This window comes from Cyphomyrmex costatus, unplaced genomic scaffold (genome assembly GCF_001594065.2).
Source record: "Cyphomyrmex costatus isolate MS0001 unplaced genomic scaffold, Ccosl1.0 scaffold754, whole genome shotgun sequence".
NCBI classification, from domain to species: domain Eukaryota; kingdom Metazoa; phylum Arthropoda; class Insecta; order Hymenoptera; family Formicidae; genus Cyphomyrmex; species Cyphomyrmex costatus.
The window spans coordinates 273577-293820 of NW_017280327.1; the positions used below are offsets into that span (position 1 = coordinate 273577).

The 20244-nt window shown below is 37.3% G+C and overlaps 1 protein-coding gene across 4 annotated transcripts in view; it reads left to right on the forward strand.

Annotated features, from left to right (window-relative positions):
• Nucleotides 1-20244, forward strand: part of how (protein held out wings) — a 46090-nt gene that overhangs the window by 1525 nt on the left and 24321 nt on the right. The window lies entirely within an intron of this gene.

Sequence of the window (20244 nt, forward strand, 5' to 3'; positions counted from 1 at the left end):
CGCTCGGCGGTGAATTTTTCATCGTGACGTAACAGAGAGATCGCGTGTCTTTTTTTCTTTTTTTTTCTTTTGATAATCACACACACACACACACAAGCCGCAGAAGCGCGTCCCGCATTCGTCCATCTGGACTACCGACCTCACACGCCACGCTTCGTTTTCCAATTTGTCGTCGTTCTGAAATGTCTCGTCGATCGAGCCGATTGGCCCATAAATGCTATCAGCAAATTCCTGCTGTGAATAAGGCGTATACAGGGTGCTCCGGAAAAACCTAACTTCGAAGCAAGCCGTAACTTTTTTTTTTTCTCTCTTAGTTCAAATGCCTATATTCATAATCAGGCCTGATACTTAAGGCTTCCTCGAGTTTTACCTTCAGACGCTTCCGACGAATTATTTTACTTGGCTGTTGAGCGTTTAAAGGTAAATTTAAGGAAGCCTCAAGTATGAGGTCTGACTATGAACGCCTAATCCCGGCATGAGGATTTTAATCTGTTCTCCGTGCATCTCTCTACGAAGATCTTTGAGCACCGTTACGTTTTCTGGATGCGATCAACGAAAAAAAAAAAAAATCAAAACCGGAGCCGGTTCCTCACCGATAAGAATACTACACGCGTCTTCGTTGTGACGTATACCGAGTGATCGACCTCATTTCCGATTCGCGGTACATGTATTGCAAAAACGTTAGAGATTTTCCAATCAGAATCTGTAGGTCAATTATGTGGTTTTTTCCCTAAACGGAAACGTGAAAAGTGAAAATTTCATGTATACGTATGTATATGTAGGATATGTGACTTACAAACTTTCTTGCTTTTCACCTTAAAAATTTTATTCCGAACAATATTTTTAAATGAAAAAGTAAACAAGTTTTTGTAAATCATATATCAAACGAAACATTACCCTCATTTGTCAGTGTGTAATACACGTGTACAAAAAATTTTTACTTTTCACGTTTCCGTTCTAGAGAAAAAAATCACACGATTGACTTCCTGTACTCTCGAGTTGCATTTTGCATGCATGGGAGGTTTTACTGAAATCTAAAAATTCAGCTACATACAGATCTGAATAACTTTATTGAATTATTAAAATAATTATGTCGGACATTCAGACTTGGGGGGCAGAATGTAATTAAAACTTAATTACATTCTGAGAATTAAAACATTTTATCTCATCATGTTTGAGAGAATTTCTACGTAATTATACTTTCATGGTTTAACAAAATTATTTTCAGACTTACATCTCGCTAAATTTTTAGATAGTTCAGCAAAATCGTTCTTTCCTTGTAACAGTTTACTAAAATCACGCGAGAAAGGACTTCACATTTCCTATTTCTTTCTCTTTCTGTTCTATCATTCTCTCTCTCTCTCTCTCTCTCAGGAAACATGGGGAACCAATCAATTGGCTTGTCTCTGATTAGAGAACTTAAAGACAATATGATGTCCTCCTTGTTTGTTTTTTCTCGCCGCGTTGTTGCACCACTCCAGCTCGAGATCCGATACTCTGAAAAAATCCCCGCGAACGCAGGGACTACGAGTGTAGAACACCCTATGCACGGGTGTTGGGTACCCCCCGCGTGTGCCTTATCCGCTCCTTTCGCTATCGCGACGCGCGGCGCGTGTGTGTCACGTGGCCGGCGTGGCGACGTCATGTTGTTCGAGAATTACCACGGGCCTCATTGGTTTCATTATCTGATTTCTACCCGTACAACACGGATCTCTAACAGAGACGTCCTAAAAACGTCCAGAGGATGTTCTGTGTCCTGAAACCGTGATCGAATTAGAGATTGAAATTGGACTGGGAATTAATAATGTTATTTAATTTTATTTAATCTTGGTTCAACTAACCCTTCATCTTCTAGTTTTAATAATTAGAAAATCATGAATAAGATTAAAGTTAATCTACGTTAGTAGAGATAAATGTAAAAGAGTACAAATTAATCTCGTGTCTTTGATTATTTAAATTCTCATCTAATTTCAATGTCTAATCAAAGAACTTTATTTTTTCGACCGAACGTATCCACCCAACACACTTCAAGGAACATCCTAAGCTGCGATCAAGATTATGTAACTTTTTCATTAGGGCGAGAACGTGAAAATGTTTATGCATATGTGTATACATATACGTGTATGTGTGTGTGCGTGTGTGAAAATTTTTTGCACTATGTGTATATGTATTTACATTCGTACACACATATAAAAAACGTTTTCACGTTTCTGCCTTAGGGAAAAAGGTTACGTAACTCATACCGTGATCACGATGCTGATTTTCTTGCGCCTTTCGTCTTTCCCTTGTTCCCCTCCTTTGCCGTTCAATTACGCACCTGTTGCATTTTAAACGCAACAGGTACATGAAGTAAAACAGCGCCGCTGCGAAAAGGATAGTCATATATAGTATAACTTTTCCATAGGTTGGAAACGAAGTGACCGCATTTTATTTTTTACCATTGAAGTTAAGGAGAAATTTTTTTTATTATTTTCCCTCTTAGGGAGTTAAAAATGATGCAATCGGTACTTCGATAATATGTAATAATGTATTGTATTTTTATTAACACATACATACACGGGATAGATGCTAATTATATTATCTTAAACCTTAAACCACCACTATACAAAAAAGTTGATGCCATACTGATGCCTGTTTCTATTAATGAAGATCAACTTTAATCTCGGTTCAACTTATTCTTCAACTTTTTTTAATTTTAAGAACTAGAAAAAATAAAAAGTAAGTTAAAGTTAATCTATGTTGCGGTAAAAATGAACTCAAATCGTACATATTCGAGAGACAAAACGAGCGATTCGATATCAGAGTGAAAAAACGTATATTTCTTCTGTACTCCAATTTTTCAGTTGACAGTAGAAAAAAATATGACATGAAATAAGAATACTTAGGCAAACAAAATACCTCACCGGCGTCGTGTAAATTTGCAAACTGTTGCACTTGGAGTGATTTTTGCGGATTCAATATCGAAAAGACGATGAGCTGCGTGGCAGTTTAATCGAGCGTGAAATGTATAGAATAAATAATATAAATGGAGTATTCCACGAAAGGTCGGGTCTTTATTTTTAACGATCCAACGCTACTTTTTTTGAGATTATCGCGAGTACCACCAGTAATTCGATAGCCTATATTACGTTATGCGTTATCACGTGGGGAAACTCACGGTATTATTGCAATAGGCTGACATCTGATATTTATGATAACAATATGAATGCGATGCACTGTCGAAGATATTTTTCTATTCATTTTATATCATACGTTCGTATCAATGTCATGAATAATGTGCAAATAACTTGCGATAAATATCAAGGCTCTATCGTCGTCAGAAATACACTATTTGACAACCGCGAATGTACTAAAGTTTTCTGTTATACACATGTATTTTCTTGTAAGTTGATTTTCAACTCATTCTTATTAAGAATGTTCTTTTAATTAGAAATTAAATTATAGGAATTAAATTTTCTGTTATGTATACATGCACATATATATTTTTTTATAAGCAGATTTTTAGTTTTTGTTGTTGAGAACATTCTTAAAAATATCTTTTTAAATAGTTTCAAGAATATTTTCAACAATAAAAAGCTAAGATCTATATTTGTAAGAAAATAGACGTATACATATAATAACAAAATATCAGAAATATCTAATAAAAAAATTAAAATCTAATTAAAAGAGAGAGAGAGAGAGAATATTCTTACGATTAGAGATTTTAACTTATTATTAAGAATAGTTTTTAGAATCGAAAATCTATACTTGTAAGAAAATATATATAATATTATAATAGAAAATTAGAAAACTATAACCACATATATGTTCGATTATTAAATGCTTCTACAGCGACAAACAGATATTTACAAACAGCATGCCATTAGTACGAATGTATTATAATAATGTATCGTTAACCTATCGGCTTTTTTTTTCATAAATTTGTATACTGAACGCATTTTTTTCTCTTCCGGCTATTTTCATTTTTTCGAACGCAATCACGATTTTAACTCGCTTCTCATCCCACTTCTCTACAACATTCTTTTCTATTTCCTTGCGAAAGTTCTCCAGGTTCCCTGTAATCTGGTGGCGGTTCTCGGTTGCGAATTGTCCGCGCGCATCTGTGTTTGGAATTGATTTCAATCGACGAAACGACACGGCAAGTGAAAGGAACGTATACGAGCGCGCGGTAAATATTTATTTATACGCTCACGTTGTACCGCTTAGCGGCAGCACTTGTCGGTCGTGTTGTGTGTTGTTTTTGCTCATCGTTTTCCACGATAATGACGGTGACGGTGATGCTGCCGGCAGCAACAAACATCGGTCGAAATCGGAGATTAGCGCGCAGCGCGCGCGCGCGCGCGCGCGATCACGGCGGATCCACGTAGGCAGAAAAGACGCTGACCTCGCTGTGGCGCTGTGAAACCGCTTCGTCGGGCATTCTCGATATACTCCTCTCCTTCGGTCCCCTCGCTCCCACCCTCTCAGCTCGATATACACACCGTTCACCAGATCTTTGATCCGCTCTCGCGGAATAAGCCCGGCACGCCGTATAAACGCTCGAATCGCTCGATCCGCTAAGAACTCCCGGGGTTCGCGTGTGTCTCCGAGATCCTTTTTTCCCCCTCCTTTCCTCCTTCTCTTTTAACCGCACGTGTGTCGTGCGCGCGTGCACACCTGTCCTAACGAGACGGTGCCGCGCTTCCGCGGGCGAACACCGGCGGTTATGCCGTTCGACAAAATTGACATTCCGTCGTGTGGAATCACCGTCGTCGGCCGTCGTCGCTTTGATGTCTGTAATTCGTAATTCGCCACAGCGTGCCTCCGTGTAAGCAACTGTCCTTACTCGGTGTGATTCTTTTCGCGATTCTTTTATCCGCGAGAAGATACGCATATGTAATCTGAAGATAATTTTGAATCGTCAAAATAGTTTCGTAGAAAAACAAGCATAATCAGCAAATGTTGTGAAAAATGTTGATGTTCTTGAAAGCGCGCAGCCAGTTTGAGTGTCCTACATAATTATTCTTTGGCAGACACGATTAGGTCATTCATACGCTGTACATTATTTCGTCTCTTTCAAAAACTAGGAGCATCAAGTAATTATTTAACGTTCAAGACGTCATTTTAACGTCAGTATATATAATTACATTTTTTTTTCAAATACATAACCTTATAAATATTTTCTAAAGATGTTAAAGTATATGTGAGAATCACTTGATAATTTTTGTACATTTGTTAAAGTGTACGAAAATTAATCCAACAGACACACAAATGACACCCATCGTGTGAAATAATGAACCAGAAGATCATCGTGCGTGCTATGGATTATTTTGATAATTCAATGAAATTATTTTATTGGTCTATTTTTAGCTAAATTTTTAGATACTTCAGCAAAAGCGTTTCTCGCAAATTTGCAAATCTGTAAATTGTCGTCTCAATAATTATGTCGATTAAAGAAAGTCAGAGGAAGGAATGATACCGTAATCGCAGATAAACTTGCCGCTCGTGCCCTCCTTTCCCTCCCGTCTGCGTGGTCTTCTTAAGCCAAGTTCCCGGTTTCCGATCGACGATTTATCGCATCGTCTGTAGTGCGAATTACATTCGCGAAGGTGTGCATCGCCTAAGGACGCGTTCGGCTTTGGAAAGTCAGGAGAAAGCTGTGGTTCCGTTCATTTTGTTTTACGCGCTGGAAAGCAATGCTGCATCGCACGCTTACTATACGGGAGACTCTTTAATATTCCCGACGTGCGTCGAGAAGCACCGCAAACCCACGTCGCGCAAAAGGAAGAAAGCCGTCGTTCCTCGCAATGTTAAGTCCTTCAAACGTAAACGGGACCAGAGAATACATTTTCTGCAAGAAATTCGTCAACGATCGCGGTGCTCTCTTCGCAGACATTTTCGGTAGCTTCTTGAACGTCTTTTCGTTTTACAAGAAATGCTTTTCAGCTGTGCGAGAATTCGTTTTTGCATACAAATGAGGACTGTCTATTGGTCTGTCAAAAAATGGATTTAACTCCACGTCGGAACTATAAAATAAATATGATGAAAGATCCCCTCCTTAAAAAGGTTTACATCAGACAATTGCTATGATTTTCCGAACTAAGTATACGTGAGAACCATTGTTTTGAAGGAAACAAACGGATTCGCAGTTATAACTCTTAATTCCGAGTAAATCTTTCTCGAGTCTTTTACATTTACCTTATCCGACAATAGCGATGCACGATCAACGTACGTTTTTATTCTTTGAGGAAATACGAAAATACGACAAGAAGCGCGCATTTCTAAACAACTATCGCCGCCATTTCTCCTATTTATTTTCAATTTTCGTTTTTTACACATTTGTGTGTGTAAAGACACTTTTCGAGAAACTGTCTCTGAAAGCCTGTTAAGATCTCTATTGATCACGTCCCTTCACGAGAAACTCGAGGATAATTCGTTGCGCAATACCTGTTCCGCGATACCTGTTAGCTCGCTCGTGCTTGTAATGAGCCCTCACTGCAAGGAATTTGACTTGTCCCGTATTAGGTAAGGCCGAGAGCAATAATTTACCGTAATCATCTCTTCTTTCGAAGTACTCATTGAATAGGATTTAAAGGTCTCGTTTATCTTTGAACTATACGCAGTACACATGACAGTTCTGTAGGATGTTCAAAATGAAAGGATTGAAGACTTGGATAAGGTTTACTAATCTGAATAAAAGGTGCCTAAGTAATGTATTATTACGTAACGCAGATCTCGAAAAATTAATTTTATTAAGTACAAATGAATTTCTGCTTGCAGCAATACAGTTGTTTGCATTATTTGCATACGTAGACTTACGTATAATTTTTTTTTCTCATGTATAGTAAGTTAATTCTTACAATTATTTTGTGTAAAAAAACTTTAAAATAAGACAATATTTTTTAAAAAATTAATATTTTACAAAATATTTTATTTTCATACATGAAATACGAAATATCTCGTAAAGTATTCACTTTTTGATGAGCGTAATAAATTTCTTAATATTCTCTCTCTTTTATGTATGAAACAATAAACATTTTTTTAGATATATATACATAAATTATGAATTTATACTAAAAATTCTCTGCATTGCTAAAATTAAATATTTTATTCTTTTGTTTTCGACATTAATTTTTCTGAAAATATATTTTTACTCATATTTTCGTGAAAGTTATCTATATCCTTTATTAATTTCCTATCAGATATTGTTTCTTTTTGAAATTTTTAAATGTTGTAATTTTACGAAGATCTTTCAGTAATCTCGATGAAAATGTAACGATTGTAAAGTTGAAAGATAAAAATTATCAAATTAATATATGTCTGAGTAATCGTTTAATTAACTCTTTATTAAGGGTTAATTTAATTAAAGGGTTAACCTTGTCGAGACTTAAAAGTCTCATCGAGTTTTATCCCCCTTATGTCAATTTCTATCGATATATATATAACTTTAATCTCAGTCCCTAAATTACTCTTTATCTTTTCCCAATGCTTAGAACTAGAAGAAAGTAAAAGGAAAAAGTTACGCTGAGATTAAAGTTAATAATCTAAATTGATAGAAATGGACATTGATCTCATTCTTCTTTTTTCTTCTTTCCTAAATAATAAAATCGAGGCGGTGTAATTTCTTTACAACACGAATATACAGTAACGAATTTAAATAAATATTTGTCACGAATATATACATGTATAATGAACAAGTATTAAATAATAGATTGACAAATTTAGTTACGAGCTTATATAATTAATTATTTATAATCTTATATCCTTTCTCGAGAGACGGTTGAGAGACCCTGCCTGCTCGCCCGGGCATCTATGGGTTTTTACATTTGTTGTACAGGCGGCGTGTAGATAGACAGAGAGCACACACGGGAGCCTGCCCTCTGCCGTAATGATCCATCGCGTCGTATAGTGATGCATTCGAGAGGACGGCTGGCGCGTTCAAGCGCGCGCTCTATTTCCACCGAGAGTGTGTAACGAGTTTTCTCGGTGACCTAGTGGCGTGAATAGAACTCGTCGCCAAGTGCGCGCGTCCTTTCGAAATTGTCCGGTCGAAACTTGGATACCTAACCGGCGCGCTCGTCGTCGTCGGCACACCGGGTGTGCGTGCTCGATTTCGAGCCAGTGGGTCGACGTGACTAATCGGCGCAACCTTCGAGAGACGTTTTCGACGCGACGCACCTCGATCGTTTCGCTAAAGGGATCCGCACACGTCCGTTTTTGAAGAAAAGCTTGCTGAAGGTCTGAAGTGGCTCTTCTGATCTAAAGAGAGCCGGAGAAGAGCTCGGTTTAAATTCGTAGCGTCCGGACCACTTGGGTCTTTCGCAAAAAGCGAATACGTTACTCCTCGAGATAACGAGGCGTGATCGTTAACTGGACCGTTGACAAACACGTTTCTTACACGTTCGAATTAATATTCCGATTAATATTCGCGTCTAAAGGTCTAATTTGCATTCGGGAACAGAGCGGGAGGGTAAAATCATTTCAAACTCGGCAGTTTAATCGCACGCTCAGCAGCGTCGAACGTAGAGAGAGAACGTGCTTTTTGCAAATGCACTCGTAAATATACGCAATCGCAACGCCACTAACGTTTCTAGTCACTAATTGCCGTTCGTACAGCGCGCCAGGCAACTCCTTATGGGAAAAGGCAACGAAGCGCGAGCAGGACAACGCGACGTTAATGACGAACATTATCGCAACGGCAATAAAGCCTGGCTCGATTAGCCGCGCTGTAAAAGGTACGACGAAAAACGTCGAGTTGAAGAAAAAGAAAAAATTGAATGGATTTCTTATAAGTCGGTCATTGCGTTTTCAATTCATCGCAGCATCCATCCATTATACCCTTCTTGATTTCGTAATTCATAATACTCTGCGGAAATCATATTCGAGAATTGGCGGTGCTTTTACATAATCTATAAAAGTCCATTTGGATCTCTTCGGCCCCGACTCGAAAAGAATTCACGCGCAAGGTGAGGTGAGGTTACCAACCGTACTCTTTTAAAGCTTGTTTCACTACGCATTGGAGACTACACTGACAAAGTTGTGAGAGAAACGTTTTGTTTCATATAATGTGACTTACAGAAACTCTCTTACTTTTTAATTTAACAGTTTTGTCGTTCTAATAAAAATTTGGTTATAAAATCAAATTTCGTTGGTGTTTTTATAAATCACGTATCGCATCGTAGAGAACATTTCTCTCATTGTGAGTATTATAAATTAGAAATTAGAATTTGATCGGTCAGATGAGATTTTAATTTTAATTCATTTTGTTTGTAATTCTGATTGGCTAAATTCTAATCTTCAATTCGCAATCCTCAATCACTAATGCGTAGTGTGATACCGGCTTACGAGTACTCTTTTGAAGATAGTTAAACTTCTGGTCGTTAGTCAAAATTTTATACATTAATAAAAATTGTTGATAAACATTCAATTTTATTTTATTATAATAAATGCCTCCTACATTTAACGCATAAAAAATGGTATCTTTTTTCCAACCCCAGGTTATCATCTTTTTTTTTTTTTTCAAGAAGCGTACATAATATGTGTGTATTCTTTCTTTGTGCGATTCAGATACGATAGTCCTAACTTTAGGAAAACAGCTGACCGACTTTAATGTTAATGAGGAGCCTTGTTCGTACTCGCTCGGTTCAGTACCGGCCGATCGCGTTCAGAGCCATCGCTAACCGGACTCGGTCTTCGACCCCCCTTCTCTCTTCCATTACCGCGCGGCCCTTCCCTCCCTCGCCTCTCGTCCTTGCTCGCCCCTCCCCGCATCTTCATCGCGCCGTGGCGGCCGCATTCCTTCTCTCGAACGGTGAAGCCGCGCCGGGAACTTCGACTTGCCTCTCCTCGCCTCGGCTCGCCTCTACTCGACTCGACTCGACTTGACTCGCCTCAACTCGACTCGACTCGCTTCGTTTCGTTTCGTCTCGCCCGCTTCGTCTCGTTTTGCCTTGCCTCGCCTTTTCTCTTAAGAGATCCCGAGGATTGTAAACTCGCGCTCGCTTAGCTCGAACTACTAGAGACCCTATAACAGAGAGTCTGGCCGTGAGATGACAAACTTTTGATTGGCTCTTTTTTTATTTGGTTTTTGTCAACTTTAGTAAATATGAACGGGTAAGACGGACGAGTAGTACAAGTTCGAATCAGATAGCGTATAAAAAAAAAAGGCATATACCCTTCTTTCTCACTACAGTTTTGATAAAATTGCTCGTGGCCAAAATATGAGTGCTTTCCAATAAGAGACACAGAAAACACAATGAATTATTACATCCACATTATTTATCAATATTAAACAGATATGAAATTGTTTCACTGAAAAAAGAGAGAAATTATTAAATCTTAATATATATTTCTTTAAATAGTACTAATGTAGGTAAAAAAAACCATTTATTTACAATAAATATTTACTCCATAAAAAGTAATAAACGTAATTAACGGTTTTTGTATCGAATCTATTTACATTTAGTAAATATTTGCTTAGAACAAATATTTATTTAAATTTTTTCACCGTATCTCTTGCTGGAAAGCACCCTCTGTTATAAGATCTCTAGTTGAACCCGCATCAACTCTCGATAAATCGAGGGTGATGTCCGAGTTCGCCATTAATAAAATTGTTTGAGGAACTCCTCGGTATATCTGGACGTAGAAGTCATAGGATATTTCAGAATCATCAAACTTTAACTTGCTTAATCGATCTGGAAATGATTTTTTTTTATTTAGCCGATGAATGTTGCGGCAAATCGATTTTTTCTAAGCGTAAAGCTTTAGTTTTGTTGAAATAAAATTCACCCAAAATCAACTAGGAAGCATAATTTTGCACAAATTCTCTTTTCCAGCTTTTAATTCATCAGGAGCTCCTTATCTTCTATCGTTATTTACTCGAAAATTGAAAAGGCACGCGATAGTCTTGTCAAGTATATAGGAATCTTTTTCAACCATATCAGCCGTAAAACACTATAGCAAAAAAAATTATACGTATGTCGAATATTTATTGCATCGATACACCGTAAAGGCGTTTTATACTTGCGTTGGAAAAAGAATTTAATTGTGGAACAAGTAAAATGTGTTCTTACTTGTTCCACCCTCGAAGTAAATTTAACACAAATTTTTCAACCGTATACTTTTTGCTTATGCAGCATCAGACACGCATCGGGGGATCGTTTAATGAAGGAACGTAAAAATTCGAGATATTATCTTCCCTCTCCTTTTTAATCGTTGAATGTATACGAGACAGCTCTAAAGTTGCTAGTACAAGATTTATCTCGATGAGTACACAGAGGCAATCGAGTTAATGAATGTCCGGTGAGAACCTCAGAGCGACCGCAAAGCGAGACGGTATCATCGCGACGTGGCCGCGCATTCGTGACTGCAATGAAAATTTACGCGATACCGTTGTCGAAGGATCGAGGCAAAGGTTACGCTCGGCGTGTCGCAACACACCGGGGATCGATAGATCGCGGAGTATATGCCACACCCAACGAGATTGCCTTTTTTGCGCGAAGGTCTAGAGACACGGCGACGTTAAAACGCATTCGACTACAACAATGCCGCACGTTTTTATTCCGACGTGCCGGTTGACGTGCGTATAAAAGCTGAGAACGCGTCGTGGGTAAATTACCAGAGTCGCACCGTGAGACCGTATTCTGATCTAATTATTGTCATCCAGTAACCGCATATTTCGTTGCCATAGGCGCAACGTACGTCCGGGTCTGAGCCGCCTACAGCTCGTTGCATAACGAAACAGCGTAGTCGTATAGATCGCATAGGTGGGTTGACTCGGGAGACTGAAGCAGGCAGATCATTATTTAGGTATATTCAATAAAAGTAATTAACGTCGTCTCTTTCACGGTTTTTTCATTGACATTTTTCGTGGTTTTTTAAATGACACGAAAAATGGCATAGATCTCGTTCTTAAAGTCACTAGATTTATATAATACACCGTAAACTCTCCATTATTTTAGCTCGAAGACGCGGCCATTCTAAACTTACGTATTTAGGAAGAAAAGCCATAAACTATGTAAATCAATTTTTGTTTGTAATTAGTTTATTTATAAACAAAGAAATATTTATGAATACTTAATCCATGTATTCTTTAGACTATAATACGAGTTTATTCGTCGCTGAGATTTTAATGTATAAAAGTATATGAAAGTATATGTAGGTATAGTTTAGAAAATAAAAGTACACATCACACGTGTAACTACTGAAAAAGAAAATAAATTTTATAAGATGTAAATGTTTAGTTTGACAAAAAATGTATTGAAAATTTGATACAGGTTAAAATAGCTGCTGCATTTGTATGAAAAATAATGTTACAATATTTGCTATTTTGGCTTGGAATGCTAAAAAATGAATGTGTCAATGCGATACTTAATAAATCTATAGTGACTTATCCTCTAATGTACAGGAAGAAAAAATATACTACTATATTTAATATAAATATATAATATGAATTGTATATAATATAATATAATATGAAAGTAATAATATACTACTATATTTAATATGAGTATATAATAAAATTGCATAAAAAATAATTTCTATTTACATTTTTCGTTGCAAACAGTGCGACATCTATTATACTATGAAACTGTTACTATATTTTTATCGACTAAATTTTTAGATACAAATTATATTTAAAAAATTGCAATATGCGCATTGTGAAAAACTGTTCAGGTGAAACAAATTGAAATCGTGCCACGGACACGTAAGAAAGCAATTATTATTTGGAGTAGCAGAACAAAAAGAGTTTTATGTTCCTATACGTTTTATGACAAGATAGGAAATATACGCTGTGTGTGCCCAGTTACGTGACTAGAAGAAAAAAGGACGTATGTCAAGTTACGAGGTGATTTTCTAGTTCGCGCGCTCGCGCACGACACCGTTGTTGATCTATGGTCCGTACTGAAAACGTATGGACAAACAATTTCGCTCTCGCGACATACGCAAGCGAGACGTGCGGTAAATCGCTGCATCTGAAGAACGCGGCCCCCTATGACCGTAAAGAAGAAAAAAAAAAAAGAAAAAGAAAGAAAAAGGAATTCTATCGTCACGGCTGCCGGAGAGAACTTTCGTAACGTGAACGACTGCGCCTTCTTGGGGTATCGTCCGACGAGAATTCGCGTCTTACTCGACCGATGACGATATCGGTTCTTTTTTTCCTGCCCTTTTCTTTCGATTGATCCACTATGGTCCGGTTTTTCATTTGCTGGTTAACTTATGGTTAAGCTTAACCTGATAATGTAAAAATTGTAGTTTTCTATTATTTGGTCAATTCGCTAAACTGCGAATAACTGTTGAAGTTACTACATTGAGAGAAAATGTATTAAATTTTAATAAATAATTGTTTAAGTAGTACTATATAACATTTATTTATAAAAGATAAATATTTGTTAAATAAAAAAAAATAATAATTAAATCAAATTTTAATAATTCCTGTATATGTTTACATTTAGTGAATATTTAATAATTGTGCGAACAAATTGTTAAAATTTAATGCATTTTTTTCTCGGTGTGCTACAAAACTAATTAATTTAGTGATTAACTACAGAGAAAAAAATCTAGAAAATCACAATTTTTATTACATTATCTTATTGAGTAAAGTGAGGTTAAATCTAAATCACAAAAATTAATCAAACAATGAAAAACGTGTGATTGTCTTGTTATAGAATGACACGGGAAGTACACGCCACTTCTGTTTTGTTTAATGCCGCGTTGCCCGAATGACGCAAAACGACATTCGAATTATTATTTGTTAAAGACATTTATTAGTATTTATTAAATGTGTACGTTCGTCAGCGATTGGATTAACATACCGAGACGATCGCGGGAGAATCACGCGCGCGAGATTCTCCAGAAGGATCGCGGTCGGCAACCTAATATTTGCGCCTCAACCGAAATAACGCGTTTCGGATCCATCGCGAATATAGGTCCCGCTTCCGTGCCAAACTCGTCGTGTATTCATAATCCGTGCATCGCCGGTGCCCGCGAATCCCTCCAAACGGAAGCCGCGATTATTTCTGAAATGTGGAGGCGTGTGCCTTCAGAAGCCTCACTGTTTACTACTGACTACCAACTGGGATAAGCTTACACGGAAAAGAAGGCATCCGTCACAAACTAGAGTTACCCAGAGGTACTCTTTCAAGAATAGAGTGCGTACTCTTTTCAAGGTCGTAAAAGTTCTGGTAACACACACATTCATTAAAATTGTGTATTTAAAAATAAAATTATATTGTATTAATAAAAATTACCGATATAAGAATTATTTTTATCTGGAAGTTATAATATATTTTATTAAATACTGCATTAAAAAATTTATCTCTTTTTGCCCCCGGATTATCATTTTTTTTTAATTATACATATAAGGTGTATCATTACTCTTTTTTTCTAATTCAAATATAGTAACCCTAGTTACGATAAAATTGTAATTACTATTATTCGTGATTTGAAGGGAAATCAAAGTGTACTTATTATTAATGTGAAAACAATCGAACTTTGCTGCTTTCATAACTTTTTGTTGAAAAATCTGATCAAGCGCAATTTGTCCATAGAAATTCGCCACTAAAGCGAAATAATTTACTTTCAGCGCAGTTCTTATAGCGACAAAATAATTTGCAGACTCAGCAAAAATTATTTCTAGTAAAAAATTTATATTCTTTTTGCTGCACAATTAATGATATTTACAATTGTTAGGAAATTTATTCCTTATATTTATTGTCTGTCAATTTTAATATTTAATTTTAAGAGTTACGACACGATGAAAAGTACTCGCTCCTGATGAACATCCGAGATTAAAAGATCATCTAAATTTTATATGTAGGTATATTGATACTAAAACTACCAAAAGTATCAACAATTTCTTATTTACTGAAAGAACAAACAACATAAATTACTATTTAAATAAAGTGATGAAAAATCAAATATAGTCAGTAAATTATTGAAATGTCAAAACAATTTGCAAATCCCATTTTTATTTATATGCAAAAATATATAATATTAATTAGTTATCGTGCAAACATTCTGGCAACACGAAGACAGCAGAGAAAAGAAAATAAAATAAAATAAAAAATGGAACATTTATAATTAATCTGAAAAGACAGAAACGGTCAATAATGAGCGTTTACTTCTATGTGTTAAGTTAGGATTCATCCTTCTCTCGAGCGTTTCGAGACAGGTAGATATTCGGTAGAGGAAAGAACAGGCAGAGAAGAGCGGAGTATGTTTGGACGAGGGTCGAATTCGGAGGCTCGCAGAACGCGATCGAGAGTTGGAATCTCGACGGGTCTCGTATCCGGAGAAAAAAAAAAGAAAGAGAAAGAGAGGCGGTAATTCTGGCAGTCATTGAGAACGACGGGGGCTTTTTTCGGCATCGACTCTCTTTCCGTAAGTGCGTGTCTCCTTTCCTCTCCTCTCTTCCGAAGAAAGCGTCTCTCCCTCGTGTGTGTTGCGGGCAACGGCGTTTCTCCGCTTCTAAATAAGGAAATGCCTACGCTTCTCCTCCGCCTCCGTCGTTGTCGATTGTCGCGCACGGCTCACTCCTCGCACACACACACACACGCAAAAAAAAAACGCGCACACGCGTGCACACACGCGTGATTCTTAACCCATTTAATCCTACAGTTCCATTTTTGGAGCGGTGAACATGATTGACCGGTGGAAGTGGGAAAAGCCGAGAGTGTTACGTCTCAGTTGTTTGGTGTTTTGTCGAATGTTGACTGCGCGCGCTCATTGATTTCCAAAATTACTTTCCTCCAAAGTCTTCATTTATATACATGCATGAAAAAGAGAAATTTAAACTAGTTAGTCTCTCGAGAGAATGGACTTTCAACGTTACGATATTTTCGAAGTATGCGAAACTTAGCCATTTTCTTTCTTTCTGTCTTTTTTTATTTCGTGTTATTCGTATCTTTATATATTTCTTTATTCTTATTTTGTAGCCATTATTTTGTATTGCTATCTTTTCGTGTTCTTGTCATTTTTATATATTCTTAAAGGTCTTGTCCTAGAATATTGATAAACGCCTTTATCTCTTTCTCCCACTCTCTCTAATTGTTTTATCGCCAGCAATTATTTTTTTCTATTCTCTTTAATTTTTTTAATATTTAATTTTATCTTTTTTGTCTTACAGTACTTATTGTTGGTATATCCTTATGACTCGGCACTTTTTATGAAGAAATACTGTACGCTTTTGATTTTCGGCGTTTTAGAAAATACAATCCTGAAGCGCATAATAAGTAGCGATTCTTTCTCTCTTGCTTGCCCGTCCGCGATATGAATTTGAAGCTAGTTGGCGATCGCCGCGCACGAGCTGCGCATTTTCAGACGCGGCAAAACTGAGCTGGGATGCCCCCCTCCCCCCCTCTCTCGCTCTCTCACTGTCTTTCTTTCTGGAAAGAGAGACAAGGAGAGAGAGGAAACACGTCCTATGCGATGCACGCGGTCTTTAACTCAGGCCCTTAAGGGCCCGGTTAGCGGGGCCGATGACCGAACCGGATCGGAGCGGAGCGGAGCGACGCGACGCCGGGCGTGTTCGCGTTCGCGGCAACGAGCGATCGCGCGCGTGCCTCTGCGGCTCCTCTGCATTGCTCTGCATGCAGCTGTTGCCGCAGCATTCTCCGTTGCATTCTCGCGTTACGGTAAAGCAGACCAGGCCAAGTGCAAAAACACAGGTTTCGTTGGACGTGTTTATTTAGTGGAAATTCGGACGGACGACTTTAAATCGCGGTTACTCGCAGTCGGAAATAGTTTCTCGGCGACTTATAAGTATAGAAACATAATTGACTCCGTTCGCTTATATTTATCGTTCTATTTAGCGCCCTGAATTAATCAAAACCGGCTCGCCGTTTGTCCCAGTTTACGTATACCAGTATATGTTTCTCATGGAATTTTGAAATGAACGATGAACGTTCCTTTGACAAGACTACGTATCTTGAAAATCTTTCTCCTCCACAACGCTGTGATCTAGAATTCGCGTTAGTTTTAATCAAGTTTGACTATCGTAAAAATTGTAAAACGTGGAGAACCGGCTTTATTAATAGTTGAACTTGACGGTACTACATCTGTTCTTCTTTTCTTAGAGATGATCTATCTGTTTTTAAAACATTTCTTTCTCTCGGTTCTTCAATTTAAATTTTCAGAGATCTTGAGAAATTATCGTAGCATTTCATATTGATACTTCATATTGTCGTTTTCTTTTCTCATCATTACAGCAGCAAACGTTAAACGTTATGCTTCGCGATCTTCTCTCGCGTGTGCACTTTTCTCTGCCACCTTCCTTCACCTCTTTGCTTTCCCTTCGGTCTTCATAACTGTCATTTCGCATGTTGCATCTTCCTTTCGCCTCGTTGACCTTTTCAAGATAATCTTCGCTGCTTGAGATTTACAGAAAGGCATGACCATTCGATTAATGAATTTTTGACATCTTTATTATTTAAATTATTGTGATCATCATTCTGACATTTATATTTTCTTATTTATATCTGCAGTTAACATCTTCGTTATCAGAAAGTAGGTACGCTTGCTTATTAAAATTTTTATTAATTAATTGTAAAGATATTTTGCCTCTCGAATCTTCTTTTTCTTGAGTTTCTCTTACGTGATAATTAATCATACAATCACGTTGGGCGAAGTCACGAGTTGAGTATTTTAACTTTTTTTCTTGCTCAGAACGGCGAAGCGGGTTGTCGTGTAACCGGTATCATAATTTTTCGTCATCTGCAATATATATATATATATACTTGATAGCATTTTTTATTTCTATTCGATGAAAAAAAGGGATTGTCGTGCGCGATAATCTGTTCTTTTTTTGCATCCATCGTTCGAAATTGCAGATCAACGAATTATTTTTCACACAGCAACGCTTATCAGCGAGATGCAGCTGTAATATAGCGACGTGACTGACCCGTGAGAAAAAGTCACAGGAAGAAATTTATACGGACTTCGATCAGATTAAAATCTTAGTGGATGCAACAGTTGCGCTTAACGGTATTTCTTTTACGTAAAACGATCAGGTCTTCGCACGATACGATAATAAATATCACGTATGAGATCGTGTATATATTTTATTAGGAGGAATCGGAAAATCAAAGTACAGCGGATTCAGAAATTTGAAGGGGCAATTGGCGGGCCGTAAGCGAAATTTGTTTTAACGTCAAATATAAAAAGATAGAATATTAAAGTATTATTTAAATGTGTATTATTCGTAAAACGTTTTATTTAAAATTAACACATAAAAAGAATAATATAATGGAATCTACTATTAATCGTTCATATCTAGGAGCTTCTTAAATTAGAAAATATTTTTAATATCAAAATTATATAATATGATTAACATTTTATCATTAAACATTCTCGTTATATGTGTGCATCAAAAATATTAAAAATGTATATATAATATAACATCTCTTGCTACAAATATTTTTAAGAAAGAAGATTCCAAGGAAGGCCAAGGCCTTCATGACCCCCTTCCGTGGATCCGCCAATGAATCAAAGATAATGTATGACCGACAGCTATTTTTCTAGACGTTACATTAAGCGGGTAAAAGCTTTTCGAAGTCCGACACATGTTATTATGTACCGTACAAGACGCGCCTACCGATCTGCCTCTTACGCCCTCGATTCGCCGATTTTGCGAATCGTTTCCCCGCGCAGATTTCGCATTTGTCGCAAAATTTCTGGAGCAAACGGCTCATATAAATAGGCACGCTTGCCTCATCGCGCGAAAATAAGTTGGAAATTGCTTAAGGGTGGAGCGCAAGATAGATGAGCTAGTTATGAATTTTATGCCACCCAACTATCTGCAACGTCGCGACGTCGTCGTCGGCTGAGATATTGGAGCGGATTTATCTCTGAGTTTTGCAAGAAAGTTGATATTTTATCGCAATTCCCGCGTGGAATTAATCGTCGAAGGTACTATATTAACTCGCGCGTGTATTCGTATATAATTTCATTACGAGACGTTAGCAGAAGTAATCGTGTAACGAGGTGCAATTACTCGAAGTAACGATAGTTTAATCATGCACAGTCCATGCATTCTCTATTTATGCATCACGCGCGTACGTTACTTGAAGCCGCATTAAAATCGAGTCCGCTGGTAGTCGGTCTAAAAATGGAGATCACGTAACGCATCAGCAATACACACCCGGCAGTCGTCGCATTCTCATCGTAACGGTATTTCTTATGCATTCGTGTAGTGCGAGGATTTCAGCTGATATTCAACGTTTATCGGCCGCCGCCTTTGTCGCCGCCGACGAGTCCACGTGGTCCTCGACGAAGCGTGTAGTTTATCGTTTTCAATTCCTCGAGGCACGTTTTCAACCACGCACACACACATATAGTTGCTTTCCATTTACATCAAAACTCAGATAATTCTCGTTTGTGACGTTATATGACTCAGTTGAATGCACGTTCCTTTGTATTCTGACAAGTGGGAATTCGCAATTGATTTTTTGCTTACAATCTACGTAAACTCGAGACGCGTATATACTTCACCGCGTGATGCCCGTTTCTATACCTACCAAAGTATAGATTAACTTTAATCTCGGTTCAATTTGCGTTTCATCTTTTTCTAATTCTTGAAATTATTTAGAAAAAAAATAAAGAGATAATTGAACCAAGTTAATTAAAACTAAACTACATTGATAGAAACGGGCATGAGTCTTGTTAACTCATATTAAAAGTGAGATTATGTACCCGTGTTGTTATGCGATAACTTGATCACCAAACGAAGTAAATATAATACACACGGAAAAAAATTATTTTTAAATCAACTACAATGTACTCATATATATAATATATACAAGCAGAAATATTATAATCTTGTTTCAAATATTCTTGATTCGATTAAATCCTCTGTTGATGCAAGTATTATTTTGCATTTAATTCAAGACTTGCCTAATCAAAAATTACATCAATACAAATTCAATCAAATCAAGACTGAGATCTTTGAAGCAAGATTATAATACTTATATATGATTCATTTAAGAATCTTTTCTGTGTTATTATCTGAGTATAAAATACTCACATGATTCCAGTATATGAGCAAAAATGGAAAACGATTAACATTAATACAAGTTGTTCTTCTTAACGAACGAACGATTAGCCTCCGATGAAATTCTCAAGCGATTTCCTTTCGTTCGATCCGATCACGCTAAATTACTCGCTAAAGGCGGGCGATGAATCGAGACGAGCGACGTCGTGATTCACGTCGCGCGAAGAAAAAAGGAACGAGAGAGAAAGAGAAAGAGAGAGGGGTGGGGGGGGGGGGGG